Source organism: Nuphar pumila, chromosome 3 (assembly GCF_984573655.1).
Source record: "Nuphar pumila chromosome 3, dmNupPumi1.hap1.1, whole genome shotgun sequence".
NCBI lineage: Eukaryota > Viridiplantae > Streptophyta > Magnoliopsida > Nymphaeales > Nymphaeaceae > Nuphar > Nuphar pumila.
In genome coordinates, this window is record NC_143251.1 from 11488639 (window position 1) to 11504055 (window position 15417).

Sequence of the window (15417 nt, forward strand, 5' to 3'; positions counted from 1 at the left end):
GACCAACCTATTCATAAAGCTAATTTTAAACATGCTTAAGCACTGAAGGTGAATTGTAGTGTAGTACATGGGAATATGACATTTCATAAAGAAGTGTTCATCTTCATGACTCATTTGATTCATCCTTGTGATACAGGATAGCATGTGAACCCTTATGAAGAATTAAATCGAGATAATGGTATAAACCTCGATTTAATGTACTTTTAGTGTCAATGGGTCAAGTGGGAGAATGTTAGACATTTGGATTTGGGTCCAACCTATTGGGTAACCCGGTTTGACATTAAAAGCTTAGTGGGGTAGTGGGCATGATACTGGAGGGCAGTTAATGCTATAAGGGAGGAGGTTACGTGAATGTGGAATGTCCACATTCACTGTACCTCATCTCATTTCTCCACTATATAAAGCGGTGGCTGGTTGCATTGGATGATGAGTAACCATTGTCATACAGTATCAGCGTCAACCTAGCCTACATTCAGTTCATTGGGTTCAGGGTCCTACTCACCGTCGACCTTAGGCCTGGGCTCATCGTGAGCGTCGACCGGCTGAGAAAAATGTCGAACATCCGCACGCACACTCTATGGCGTCTTAAGGTACGCTTTCTATGTATGTTTATGCAAAAATGCCAACATTGGGTTTTGGGCCCCCGATGAGCCCATGTCTTAGGTCGACAATGAGCAGGACCCTATACCACGTAATCTACATGTAGAATTTGGGTAGGCTTATTAGCGAAACTCTCATCATTTACATGACAACCTACCCCTTTATACAATGGGAATAGGCAGTTATGTAAGTAACTCTCACCCATTATGTAGCCCACTAATGGTGTCAAACAGGGTCACCTGAATAGGTTGGATCCAGATCTATTATGTCCAACAAAAAGCGCTTGTACTTGGTTTTTGAGTATCTTGACCTAGACCTCAAGAAGCACGTGAATTCTTGTCCAAAACTTTCCAAGAGCCCTCGATTAATAAAAGTGGGTGAGATCTTTTTTTCCTGTGTAGGAATGCTACTGCATGTTATAGAAGCTTTATCAAGGTTTTAAAACCCGTGACTCAGAACTCGACTCGTTCTTTATTGACTCGGCGGGTCAACTCGGTGACTCAGACCGGGTTTTGTTAACTTTTGATTTTAAAAGAAAAACAATATATAATTTGTCTCAAACCATGTTTTTCAGTAAACATATAGTCTGAAGAGTTGACAAAATAAAAAATTGCAAGTTCAGAGTAGAAAAAGTACAAACTTCTTCATAACAAGGTCACATGGAAAGATCAAGTTACATGAAGAAACTTCTTCATAACAAGCATGTCTTTGGTATTCAATGAAGGCCCCATGTAACTGAGTCTAGAAACATACTTAAACTCAAGTTTCTAAATAGAATGGTTTAGGAATTTCAGCTAAACTTTTCCAGAAGACACCCTAGTTTTTGTTAGCTTTCCTTTCTAGTGATCTCACCTCATTGAGAACAGCAACACATCATCTTGCATAAAAAGCCAGATTGAATTAGTTGCAACAAAGTAAAACAACAATAAGGAAATGAATCACCAGAAGAAATTCCAATTATGACCAAGGGAAATGTTGTCACATGGATACATGTACAAGCATACTGTACAAGATCAGCACAACTGGTATGATATGGGTGTTTCTGTCAAAAAATAAGGATGCCAGGGTAGAGATTGTTATGCACAGGTGTGATACAGACTTTGTACAAAAATGTATTTTTATATACAATGGAGGATATGATGTGTTCATAAAACAACACTCAAAGGCACCCAACACCAGAACATGAAGTACAAGCACCGATACGTGTATGCTTCATTTTTTTGTTAGATCTTTGATTCATTTTTTTGCCAATATGTTTAATCAACACATAAAGATTGATAGATTATTGTATCTTTGAACTGGTTTGTCTTTTAATTTATTATTTGTTATTAAACTGTTATTTTGAAATACCCAAAAAATCAAATTTCAAATATCCCAGAACTCGGCCGAGTCAGGCCCTGCCAGGTTGACTCGCTGGAGGGCCGAGCCGAGTCACCGAGTTGACTCGGCGAGTTTTAAAACCATGAGCTGGATAATGCTATAATTTTTAGTTCTTACAAATTTGGTGAATGATTTTTCTGTTTTTGGAGTTATAATTTTTTCCAGAACATTTCTTGGGAGTCACTATTGAGAAATTTGTCCCTTTGTCCGAGGTTCTCAGTATAGCCACTTCTTGGCTGTTATCCAAGCTTGTTGTCTTGTCCATTACCGTATGGGCTAGACTTAAAGGAAATATTCAGTTCTCGGTATCAACAAGGGTTGCATAGGGTTTATTGTCCACCCTTAAAGTGTATATACTTGTGGATATGCATGCATGCCTTTGCATGTTCTATTTGTTACATTTTTTAAACCTACTCCCAGCCAGGTTGTCTCATATAGGTGACTTGGATCAAGTTCATGTGGATCAAGTTAATTCTCCCCGTTATAGGCTATAACAGTGGGATCCCTATCTCACCGTTATGAGCTATAATTGGGAGAATAGTACATCGTTGTTATAACCTATAGGTAGCTTATAACGGTGATCCAAAGATCTCGCCGTTATTTCATATCTCGCCGTTAAAACAACCTCACCGTTAAAGATTGCCACTCCATTATTGGTGTTCTCAGTTCTTGCCGGTGTTGGTTCACCTTTTAATGGCGAGCTATAAATGTCATTGTTATTACTCAACAAAGGTCATTTTTTGGTGACTTATCGGTGAGAATTATCACCATTATAGGCCTATATCAGCAAGAAATAGGCAATAGCAGCGAGATATATCGCAGCTATTGACCTGCATCCTTGTAGTGACAAGACAAGAGAAGAGTTGGATTTAAACCTAATATACAACTAGGGACTGACCAACGGAGGGCTCTCCTTGTCTGGTAGGAGCAGCCAGTGCATGTCACCTTGTGTTGGGATGTTGCAAGTTCAAATCCTAATGATATCGTTGTATAACTGGTAGGGGTCTGCCTAACCCAGCTTGCCTTTCAAAAAAAATTGTATACAACTGGCGACTGTTCAACTACATTCACCCGCTCCCTTCACCTCTATATGTGATTGGTTTGGATTCTTGAAAATACTGTTCAGGTGCAGAGGGTTTTTTGTCCCTCTTTGTTTATTTTAATCTGCTTTTCGGGACAAGACGCACCATGCTAAACATTCATCATTAATCTCAGTACTTTTCGTTGCCCTTTTCTCCTGCTATATATATTGTAACTTTTGCCGGGAACAATGGGTAGTTGAGATCAAAGGAGCGGCTAAGTGCCATGGATCAGAGAAGAATTGGCAATTAGCTTTCCACTGAATGCTCCTTTATTCTGTTGTCAACTTCTTAGTTGGGAACTTGTGTAATTTTTTTTATTGTGACGAGGAGCCCTAGCCAAAGCTAGAAAAACCTTGGGTGGGGCCCATGACCACACTGCCTTAAGTGGCCCACCGCTAAAAGATACAGACATACCTGTGTGTGCCAGTGGGGTTTGATCCAGTGTCTTCATCTCAGCATCCTCTCAAACACCGTGCTGGCCACGCGGCTCCTGCCATGGGGAACGTGTTTAAACTTTATGGTATGCATAATTACCACTTTGATAATATATATAGGGTAAATATTGGCTATTAATGAAGGTAAGGAACTAATGAGTAGAAGTCACTCTTTTCTTCAAAAAAATTCATTTTCTTTTAGATCAAACGTTACAGATGTGATCTACATGGTCTATTTATTTGAAAACTTGTTTTTAATCATGTGATTATAACAAATCAACCCACAATGTGCAAAATTTCATAATGCAAAAAATCATGTTTTTACATCAGAAAAGCATATGATCCAAAGCTTGATCATTAGCAAACAAACCATGCTGAGCATATCTCTGTGGTTAGATGAGTTGATACAACTTGCCGTTATGATTTGTACCTCATTATTCCTTGCCTTTATTAATAGCAAATGTTTTCACACACATACAAATATATTTATATAAAAAGGGGTAGCTGCTTACTCCAATCCTCGTCTACTGCCAGCCTAACAGGCTTTTACCATGTTTTTCTCATGCCGACTTGCTTTTATGAAAACTGACTCTTAGTTCATCGCCGGTAGGTTTTTTATATTGTTTGAAATTCGTCTTTCTAAATTTTTAAAATTTTCATTAATATTCAAGACTTACAAATCACACTTTTTATCCAAAAAACACAATGCAAGTAATGGTTATTAGTAAATCCACCTTATGTATCATAGTCATTTCATCCTTTTAACAGGGTAATAATTCTGTATACGAAGTCCCATGCAATGCTACTACAAACATTTTTTGTCTTTGGGTGTATGCACGTTGCCGACTTCTCATTGTAAAACAAGAATTAAAGTGGTAAGAGGAAGAAGAGAAAAAACATGGCATTATCTGTCAGGAGGGGTATCAAAAGCTATTTCAACAATCCCTTATTCATAAAACTACGGACATAGCCCTCTGAATATATGGTTAACACAAACAGCCATGACCTAACTTTGGTTTGCCACACAACCACTCATTCCTACCACAAACATTGTCTGAATTTTGTGTTTTTCTTTTTGTTTTTTTGAAAGGCAAGCTGAGGTTAGGCAGACCCCCACTAGTTATTATTCAATTGTATCACTGGGGTTTTTAACCTGCAACGCCCCACCACAGGGAGACGTGCATTGACAGCTCCTATCAACCAACTTGCTGTTTTTCTTTACTGCATCAGTATTTCGCCCAAAAAATAAAAATACTTTACCGCTGTATAATGGGTGCAAATGAGCATGAAATTGCCTTAGTTTCACGGTTTAGTTTGATGACAATGTCTGTTTACAATGAACTTCATCAGGTCAATGTTCTTTTCAAGACATTTTCAGTGATATTATATATATGTATATATATGATAACTAGAAATACAGGCATTTAGAACTCTTTTTTCTAAATCCAACCATGTAGATGTGTTGATCTTGGTAAATTTGTCAGGAATCAACTCTTGGATCGTGTATTTTTGGTGAAAATGTAAAATTTGAATGCTTGAATGTTTATAAATATTATAAGTTGTTGATTTTGAAGCCTTAAAAAGTCTTGTTTGTGGCTAGTCCTAAAACCAAGCATGTAGAACACATCTGTATGGTTAGATTTAAGGATAAAGAACAAAAAATCCATAAAAAAGTCTTGTGTGTGTAAACATGTTAAATGGGTTTTTCTGATTTCTGGGTGCTTTTTTCCCTGATTATGACCCCATAGATGTATTCAGCATTCTCGATTTATTAGGGATCAATGCTCGATTTACTAGGGATCATGTTATAGTGACATCATGTGAATGCTCAGGTTTGTGACATAAGTTTTGACATTGTTATAGTGATGCCACCATGGGCATTGGCAGCAAAAAAATTGAAAGGAACCCCCAATTTCATCTGGGCATGTGTAATATATGCACAAAATTGGATTTGTGTGTGTGTGTATGTGTATGTGAGAGAGAGATCTACAAATGAGTTTCTGATGATTCGTTAATTGCAAACTAATGGATTTCCAAAATAAACTTGTTTTATATTAGGGTTAATGGCCATCGGTCCAGGCCAGCCGCAACAGGGTGCGACAGGCCTGACGTGAACCCAGGCACAACATAAGCCCAGCCAGACTACTATCAGGCTTGAACTGTGCCGCAACCATTTTATATTGATTTTGTTTCACAAAAGTAGAATAATATCAAATTTAACCTATACCAAGAAAACTATGAAAATCTATTCAAGTTACTCCACTCCAAAAAAAAAACTTGCAAAAAGATGGAACGCACGGGCACTAAGTTCTTGTGACACCATTTTCTGTAGATTATTTTCATGACCAAACATAATAATAACAATGAAAAATCCACGGTTTTGCTTTCCCATTATAACTGAAGTGGATGGAACACACGGGCACCAAGTTCTTGTGGCACTATTTTCTGCAGATTATTTTCATGACAAAACATAATACTAACAAAAAATCCATGCAAAAAATGGCAACTTTTCAATCGTTTCAAACAAAAAAAGAATGCAATAAATTATTTTCTAAAAAGTGTGATTTTTATAGCAAAAATTCATTCACCTTAGGGATGAAGGAATTTTTTGATATCAAAAATTCTTTTTGCATTAGGGAAATCATTCACCCGAAACACATCTCATCCCATGAGCTGCCACAAGAGGAGATTCTTATATCTTCATCTTCCTCCCACCCACCACCATCTCTCTCTCCGGTATGCTCGAAGCACCTCCATCTCTCTGAGAGAGGGTAATTGACTCTCTCTCTCTCTCTCCTTTTTCTCATATTACACAAACAAGCAAAAAGAAAAATCACTTAAAAAAGTTATTATATAAAAACTTCTCATGCGCAATATTTTTTTCCTGTGAATTTTTCTTGGTTCCAAATGTGCCTTAAAAGCCAGAGATTCATTTCTTTGAGTGTGGAGAAAGAAATTAATGTTCAATTGGAACAATGGCACCACCTCCCACAACAGCAAGCATGCTCTAAGATCCCTATCTTATGGTGAACAAATCAAGACAACTTTAGCTATAGCAATCAATAGAAGAGCAAACTAATATCTAACTTTTTTCATAAGTTTGGCACCAGAGCAATAGAATGGAATGGAATGATCATTGCCGGGGGGAGGTTATATGCAGTCTCCCCCACCCCCCAACACACACCACCAACATGCATTGTAGCTACAGTGCATGTTCGGGTCCCGACTGAATGTTGTGTGGGGCTCAATCGGGTGTATGGGACCCCGTACACCTGCGCAGGTGAGTGTACGCCGTACACCCGACTGAGCACCACCCGATGTTCAGTCGGGACCCGAACATGCACTGTAGCTACAGTGTGTGTTCGGGGGAGAAAACACAACACCCTTGCAGACGCACCAAGATATACCGCACGCACCCACATGATGTCATGCGGGTCCCACCAGTCTCATTAGCTGGGCCCATTTGTCAGTCCAGCAGGGCTGGCAGAACGAACCGAACAGAGGGTGTTTGAACCCAGTTTGTTTCTTGTGACAAGCTTGAGCTCATAAAAAGCCACAAGCTAAACCAGCAGGGCACGAGTTAGCTAATGTAATTGTTTCAAACTGATGATCAAATAGGATTGAAACTCTAAACTTATTGCTTGCAAGCCAAACACTTCAACTAGAGGTGTCAACGGGTCAGGTTTAGTTCGAGTTCCGGTGGAACCAGTCCTGCCCTCAATTTTTGGGCATGGTATCGGGTCTGGATCTGGGTCTAATCAGACCCACCTTAAGAAAAAACCATACCCAGATCCAATAAAAACTACCAGACCCTGGTCATACTCAGTAAAATAATATCATTTTTACATTGAAAATTTGTGGGTCTTAATAGGAACTCGGGTCAGGCCTGGGTCTGGTATAAAATTTCACAAACTATACCTGGCTCCATGTATTAATCGAACCTTGGAGTGCAAACCAGGGTCTTAATCGGGTCTCCTTATTTATTACTATACCCAGACAATATAGGGTTTGGTACATTTGGGTTTGGGTAAACCGGACCCGTTGATACCCCTAACTTCAACGATTTCTACTCTATGATACAAAATATAAGTAAAATATATTAATTATTAATTAACGAGCCCGTATGAGCCGAGCCGAACATGGGTGGAGCCTTGAGCAGTTCATCTTAGGTCAAAGACTAAATTCGTCAAAATGTATAAGCTCAACCCCTACACCTTGCCCCCAAGAGAATGTCAACAGAACATTCCACATGCTCGAAGCGCCAGATCTGTAAGTGGGGGTAAAAATGGATTGATTTTGCTCGGACTCACAATCCGATCCATATGCATATATTTGGGTCGGATTCATACTTATATGTTTTGGATCAGCCCTTATCTAATGCAACCCATAAAACAGTTGGCTCAATAATTATAGCTAGATTTTCAGTAGCGGTGTTAACGGATTGATTTCAGAGTGGACTTCTAATCCGAATCAGACATACCTTCACTGATAGGCATCTTAGGATTCAGATATGTATTTGGATTTAAATTTGGATCCCCAACCAGTATTTTCTGTTGGATCAATATTTAGATACTTATCAAATCCAACCCATTTATAATTGTTTGCACGTAAAACTCTATTTCACTTACCATTAAAAAAATTGGAAAAAAATAACAGAAAGTCGGTCTGGATTCAACTTTGCCTCATCAGTCTCTCTTTCGGATGCGGGTTAAGTTTTTAACTTAAAATCGGGTAGGATCTGATCATTCATGATCCGGTCCTTATCCGATTACGTTTGAAACGCTCATTCACACCCTAAGACACTATCTCTTGCCTCTCTTACCAACAACGCTCGCGTCTCGCCGCATACACAACGGCAACGTCTAGTCATTCAATACGTGTCCTCCACCGACTAAGATCCCCCCCCCCCTACGTGTCCGCGTCACGTAGACTATGACACGTGGTCTGCCGTACTGCCCCACCTCTCTCTCTCTCTCTCTCTCTCTAGAAAGGCCAACTTGGTGTCGCTATTATTACGTTATCATTCCCACACTTTGCCTTCCTATGATTGCAAAATTCAAATGAAACGCCTCTCCAAACAGGAATTCCGGCACGTCCACCGGAAATTTTGGCTTTTCACGGCCGCCTCTTTCCCATACACAAAACCCCAAGAAAGAACAGGCGGATTGCAGAGCAAAAACAATAAAGAAACGAAGATTGAAGGTGTTCATTCATTTCACAAAAGAAGTGAAAAAGATGTATGAAGGAACAAAAAAAGGAAAGCCATGCCTCCTTCATATGCTCCTTGGTTGAAGTTTTTATCTCTGTTATTAGAGACTTAATAGAGTGAAAAGTAAGAAGTTTTTTAATTGCAAAAGCTGAATGAAAAAGAGGGGATCATAGCTCACCCTAGCTTTGCATAACCCATCAAACTTTTATGCTCTCTTTTCGAAATAAAGAAATAAGGAGAAAAGAAAAACATCAACATAAGTAAAAAACAAAAGAGAAGAGAGATAAAGGAGGAACAAATGCTGTTTCAAAAAGAAAAAAACCTCTAACTTCTCATTGAACTCAACTCAAAAATTTACATGTTCCCGTCCTAACAAGCCAAAAACCATTGAAGAAAAAGAAAATTTTGCATTTTTTAGTTATAACTCTCCTCTTCCATGAAAACCAACCTCCTCTTATCAAACCCATCTTCACAGTCTCAATGGTTTCCATCACCCTGAGTCTGTTGCCGTTGCTGGTCTTGGACCTGAGCCTGAGACTGGATTTGGTTTTGGTTTTGGTTCTGGGTCTGATCACTCTGCTTCTTGTCACCACAGCTGTTGATCATCACCTCCTTGTGCTCAGCAAAGGAAGAGGGTTTGCTAGAGATTGGTGTTGCTAAGAAAGTTGGCTTCTGGTCACCAGCCATGATGACCACAATCTTCTCATCCAAGTGATCATTGCAGACCTTGATGGACTCCAAGGTCTTGTCACCAGCAGCCTCACCCACATCACCAGCCTGACCACCCTCACCATTGCCAAAGTAGCCGGAGAGCTTCCAGTAGGAGCAAGCAAGGATGAGGAGGGCAAATGCAATGAGGCCCAGCATGGCAGCCAGGCCACCAAAGAGGTAGGGCACAGGGGAGTGCCAGGGTGAGGGGTGATGCTGCTGCACCCCTGAGAAGGCTGTTGCATTGAAGGTGTTGTCTGGCCTCATTTTTTTTTTAAATTGAGTGGAAATGGGATGTATGGAGGCTTGAGGAAATGGAACAATGAGAGAGAGAGAGAGACTTGGGGATGATGGGTGAGACAAAGGGTGTGGTGGGGGTGTATTTATAGTCCCGTTACGTACAATTATACAAATGTGAAAAGGCTAGGGTTTTTGTTTGTGGAGGGGTTTTCTCTCTTCAAACTGTTGTCATAGACTCGTACCCGAACGTTTGGCTTTTGACAGTGGTTTGTGTGAAAAAGAGTTTCCGCTTTAACTTGTGGAAATCTTTCTCTCTCTCATGAACAGTGAATCCCACTAGTACATGGAGAGACCGTAATGATTAAGAAAAGGGAAAAGGGTTTCAACATTGTTTGTTGGGGTGAATGATTTTAAAATTATTAGCGCAAATCTATCCCTTACTAGACAGAGGTGAATGACATAAGATCCCCATTTGCTCTTTTTTTATTCTTTGAAGGTGGTGAATTACTAAAATGGACATGCACCCTTGTGTTGGGACGGAAAGAGGACCTTACAGCAACTCTGAAAAAAGTGTTCTTTCATCTTCTATCAATAATAACGGCTCCTCTGCTCAACCCAATGCTTAGCACAGGCACCATGGGCAGGGGTCCTAGCTTTGAAGTTTTATGCTGTTAGCACAATGACCATAGGTATGGCAGGCTGAGACAGCACGATCAGGTCTTCGTGTTAGGTGAGGTTTTTTTCGGGTTATAAATTCAAAAAAAAAAATAGATAACTCAATATATTTTGCAAAAAGGAAAAAGTACAGGTGCGCCTTAACTGCATATAAATGTGTCCATGGTAGTTGGTTTATTAGAAAATGCACTTGTGATTTTGGAAGATGTTTGATAGCAAATTTTTGGTATAGTGGACCATTGAATTTTGAAGCATTACCTATCAAAATGTTTTTGCCTAAAAACTGTATCTTGTTCACTCAAGGCCCACCTCATCTTTGAAAGGGTGATATATGGGCTCCGTACCTCGCTCAAGCAGGCCGGGCCCCGGCGCACGTACGCGTGTCCAAGCAGACAACCGAGACAGGAGCTGGGGGTAGGACGGGTATGCCATTCACCGAAAAGCTGAAGGGTATAAATGAGATGAGTGATACGACTGGTGATTCGTGGGGTTCCGTTTTGTTGAGGCGGTTTTCCGTGACGAGAGAAAGCGGTTTTCCATGATGTGTGATGGCGCATAACGCGCCACCGTCGCGATCATGGCATCTGAGCTGTACTTGTATGTGGAGCCTTAAGAAATTTACCAGATTACCCCTATTGTTTTATTATCATGCCTTGGCCTCTCAGCGAAGCTCCCTAACGGCTCGGATCCGTGGATCCGGGTCCAACTGCCTTGGACCCAAGCCACCTCGTCTCGTCCGCCATCATGGGCGTGTAAATGGATTGGATTCGGTTCGGATGTAAAAGCAACTGAAACCAGCAAAATCGATTCTGGCCTAATCGGGTTCAAGGATGAAACCAAAACAGATGGAAAAACTATTATCAAATATAGAATAAATTAAGAATTTCACATGGATAGTTAGGGTTTCGTTTATCTGGTAGGGGCGACTCGCGAATGTCACTGATTTGGATACATTGGCGAAGTTCAAAACTCATGGGTGTGCGTCCCTTGCCACACAGCCAAAGCTGGATGTATTCCCTGGTGGAGAAGAGGGGACCTAGGGTTTTTACACTAATAAACTTAACTATGAATGAAGTGAAAAAAATATATATTCTGAACAAAACCCAATCCATTGACATCAGCACTCCTTAATTATCAGTTGTACAGGAGGCAGGCTAAGCCCACACCTGGTAATGGTTTTGGATCTGGGTCTAAACAATAGGTATGCAGACCAGGTTCCGGTCTGATTTGCAAATTGATCCTACAGTTCATCATGGTAATAAGCCTATAAAGAAACTTGTTTTCTGGGTCCTGTATTTTGGGATCAGATACTGATGATTTCTTGATTGGGCAAGATCCATAATTTGCTGCCCCAAGCTCGTCATCAGGAGCAGCTGGTTTTGTTTTTTTCTTTTCCATAACAGAGCTGGGGGAATCAAGGGCCCACCCTTTTACAAACAGCCTTTAAGCCAAACCAGACAGGCCAAAGAGCTGCTCAAACCGGTTTGCTCTTCTAATGCTGCACAAGATATGCATGGGTCTGCATGTAGGGATTTCAATGGATCGGATTTTATCCGATATCCAACTGAATCAGACTATATTTAAACGATACCATTTCCAATTATAATGGAATGCGGATATAGTTTTGGTTTTTTGTTATCAAAATGCGACAGATATGCAGATTTGATGGATATCCAAATCCAATTACATGAAAAGAAGAGGCTTTGGATATGCTTTTCACCACCCAATTTCGAATCTGAATCTGTATCCATTTAGGCAACATCCGATTAGTTGGATCTGGTATTGACTATATCTGACCCTATCTTTATGAAGCCTGATCGAACCATTGGATCCTTGTGCGGATTTCAGTCTTTTTACTCAGTCCAGCTTTAGAACTATCCAATTGCCGTGTTCGAACCAGAAAATATATCAACCAATCAATAAAAATAAGGGTGAAAGGAGATAGTGTTTCAATAATAGCATATCTGAATTCCGGGTCTGTGTCAGAAAAATTAACAACCCAAAGCCATAACCCTGCCACTGCCAGACACACTAGTCCTGACACATTTATTGGATTAGAACAGGACGCATACTGACTTACCCATTGGTACCCGACCCGGATAGACAAAGTATACAACAGACCCCCATGTTAGTGATCCGGTGCGTCCACAAGGAGCGGGGTCCGACTCGAGCCCAAGCCAGAGCCGACAAGCCTTCTCGGTTCAGGTGGAATGACGAGTACATGGGGCCCACGGCGAAGACCATCCTGTGAGCACCCTCATGGTTTAGACATTCTGTGGGACCCACTCACTTGACCCTCTGCCCCACCACCAAACCGCTCCTTTTCTCATCCGACCGACCTGCCGGATTCCGGCCATCTGATGACGTGGGCCCAACCCCCTCCATCCCTAGTGGCCCCCCACCAGGGCCGCCACTACGTACACGGCAAGGACAAAGAATCAGCTAGGGAGGAGACTTCGCCAAAACCACATAACCAGTTTTTTCTCCTTCTTCTTGCCCACTATTCAAATAAAAAAAGTATGCGTTAAAGGTGGTAAAAAAATAATTGCAAAAAGAGGGAGGCAGTTGCGTGACAACGTATTCTTATGTGCCATTTTTGCTTTGCTTTGGGGTTGATGATTTGATTGTTGGTTGTTAAGCACAACGCTACGATTAATCCTCACTTTTCTTGGGCACAGTGGTTTCTTTGTTCCATAATATCTCAGAAGCTTTAATTATTTTCATATCTTATAATGGTGTTTTCATGTGTCCATCTTGGTGTTGGATTGGATTAGATGGGTTTTATTGATAATTAATTGAGGGATTGATTGCCCACAAAGCAATTTGGCCAGTTTCATGGGAATCTTATTCGTTTCTTGAGGGCAGTGGGGGGAAGTGCCAAATCTTGGATAAAGTAAAAAAAAATGAGGATGACACTTTGTTTTTTCAATAAGTAATGGTGGGGCCCCTGTGGTCATTTTTTCTTTTTGCTTTTTTTTGGGTATTGATTGCTTTGGTTTCCAGGATAAGGCTCTACTACATCAAGAAAAGTGTGGTGAGGTGTTTGTCTATGTTGTCTGCTTTGGGAATGGAGTAGGTTTATGACGTTCCATACCCAACCAAACAATTGAGAGAGAGAGAGAGAGAGAGAGAGAGCCTATGTCACTTATGATGTTGGGCATCATATGTCGATCATGGCCATGCATTCAGTTGAACAGGATTTTTTTTTTTTTTTTAATTTATAACCCAAAGAAACCTCACCCTGCATGAATACTTGGTCGCGCTGGCTCAGTTGAATGGGATTTGATACATCACGGAGGAGAAGCACACATAAAAATGAATTGAATTCGGTTCTTGTTTGGTTGATATGCAATGAACTGCCTCATAATTGGGTACAAACCAAGAGTATATATCACAAAGGAATGTCTGAGCAAAACCGTAAAAATGGTTCAAGTTGTAGAGGAAAGACTATCGGCAAAATGGAAGGAACATAAGTGGAAGACAAAATGGAAATCGATTTTATAACCAAAAAATGAAAAAAATCAGGGTAGTCGTCTATTCTTCCAACTTTGTAAAAAGGCAGGCCATGGAGCATGTCAATGTTATCAGCTTCAAAATTAACTTTTCTCAAAGTAAGGCTTCGTCTCCTCAAGCCCATTACGCTGCTCTCACATCTTCAAGGTGGGTGATGACAATTGGTACCTAGACTCGTCATGTACCCCCACCACCTGTTATACAACTCATACCATTGGGTTTTTGAACTTCCAACGTCCCAACACAAGGTGACTTCCACTGCCTGCTCCTGCTCTTACCAAACAAGTGGAGACCCCGTTGATATATATTTATTTATATATTTATTTATTTATTTGGTTTTACCGTAGCACCTGCCTGCATCCACAGTAAAAAACATTCTACTGAAAATTTTACGTAAATCACAATTGTAAGGTTGGACTACTTAAAAAACTCTAAATCCATTATTTTTTCTCTCGATTCGTACGTATATCAAACGTACCCCCTGTTTCATGACAACGTAACCTATTTTTTCTTGGGCACAGTGGTTTCTTTGTGCCATAATATCTCAAAAGCTTTAGTGATTTTCATATCTTATAATGGTGTTTTCGTGTGTCCATCTTGGTGTTGGATTGGATTAGATGGGTTTATTGATAATTAATTGAGGGATTGATTGTCCACAAAGCAATTTGGCCAGTTTCATGGGAATCTTATTCGTTTCTTGGGGGCAGTGGGGAAGTGCCAAATCTTGGATAAAGTAAAAAATGAGGATGACACTTTGTTTTTTCAATAAGTAATGGTGGGGCCCATGTGGTCATTCCTTTTTTTTCTTTTCTTTTTTGCTTTTTTTTTGTGTGGATGGCTTTGGTTTCCAGGATAAGTGATGCAATTACACGATGTGGACTCAGTATGCACCGATCCACGAACCAAGATTTAAACGGATCTTCACACGCGCAGAAGCTTATACGACAATGAGTTCGAACAGGACTCTGGAAAAACAGAATTTTGAGACTCGAACACTCTGCGTCGACATATGCGATCCAAATAAAAGTTGTATGTGACTCGCACAGCTTTTCAACGAATCAGAAAATACGAGATTCGGATCAGAGGTGTTCGTTCCATAAACTCGGGACTGTTATGGACAGACACGTCTATGACAGACTTCTGGACTCCATGAACAGTCTATTTGCAGGAGTTTTCGACACCTCAGACGGTGTATTTTGTAAAAACCACCAACTGAGAAAACGTAAACCAGATACAGACCTTTCTAACGAACCAAGATTTGGAATTTTCTGAGTTTTCTATATGGCTTTACAAATTTTTGAATTTTGGAAATAGTATGAAATATTATCAAATGAATTAAATTTCCACTATTCGACAACAGTAAAAAACTGATATTTTTGAGACAGTTAAAAGAAGATTTAGTTAGGACTCTAAACATGAAAGTTTTAAATCTATGCTCTAGCTTTCTACATAATATAACAAAATGATTTTTCGTGCAAGGAATCCCCCGATAATAAAAAAATATCAAACACCACTAGGAGTGTTCTGAACCAAACTGGTGACAGTGGATTCCTGTCAGACTGAGAGTTTGACAGCA

At 40.2% G+C, this 15417-nt stretch overlaps 1 pseudogene; it reads right to left on the bottom strand.

Annotated features, from left to right (window-relative positions):
- Positions 1-9103: 9103 nt before the first annotated feature.
- On the bottom strand, positions 9104-9680 carry LOC149841962 (protein GLUTAMINE DUMPER 5 pseudogene; annotated as a pseudogene).
- Positions 9681-15417: the final 5737 nt, after the last annotated feature.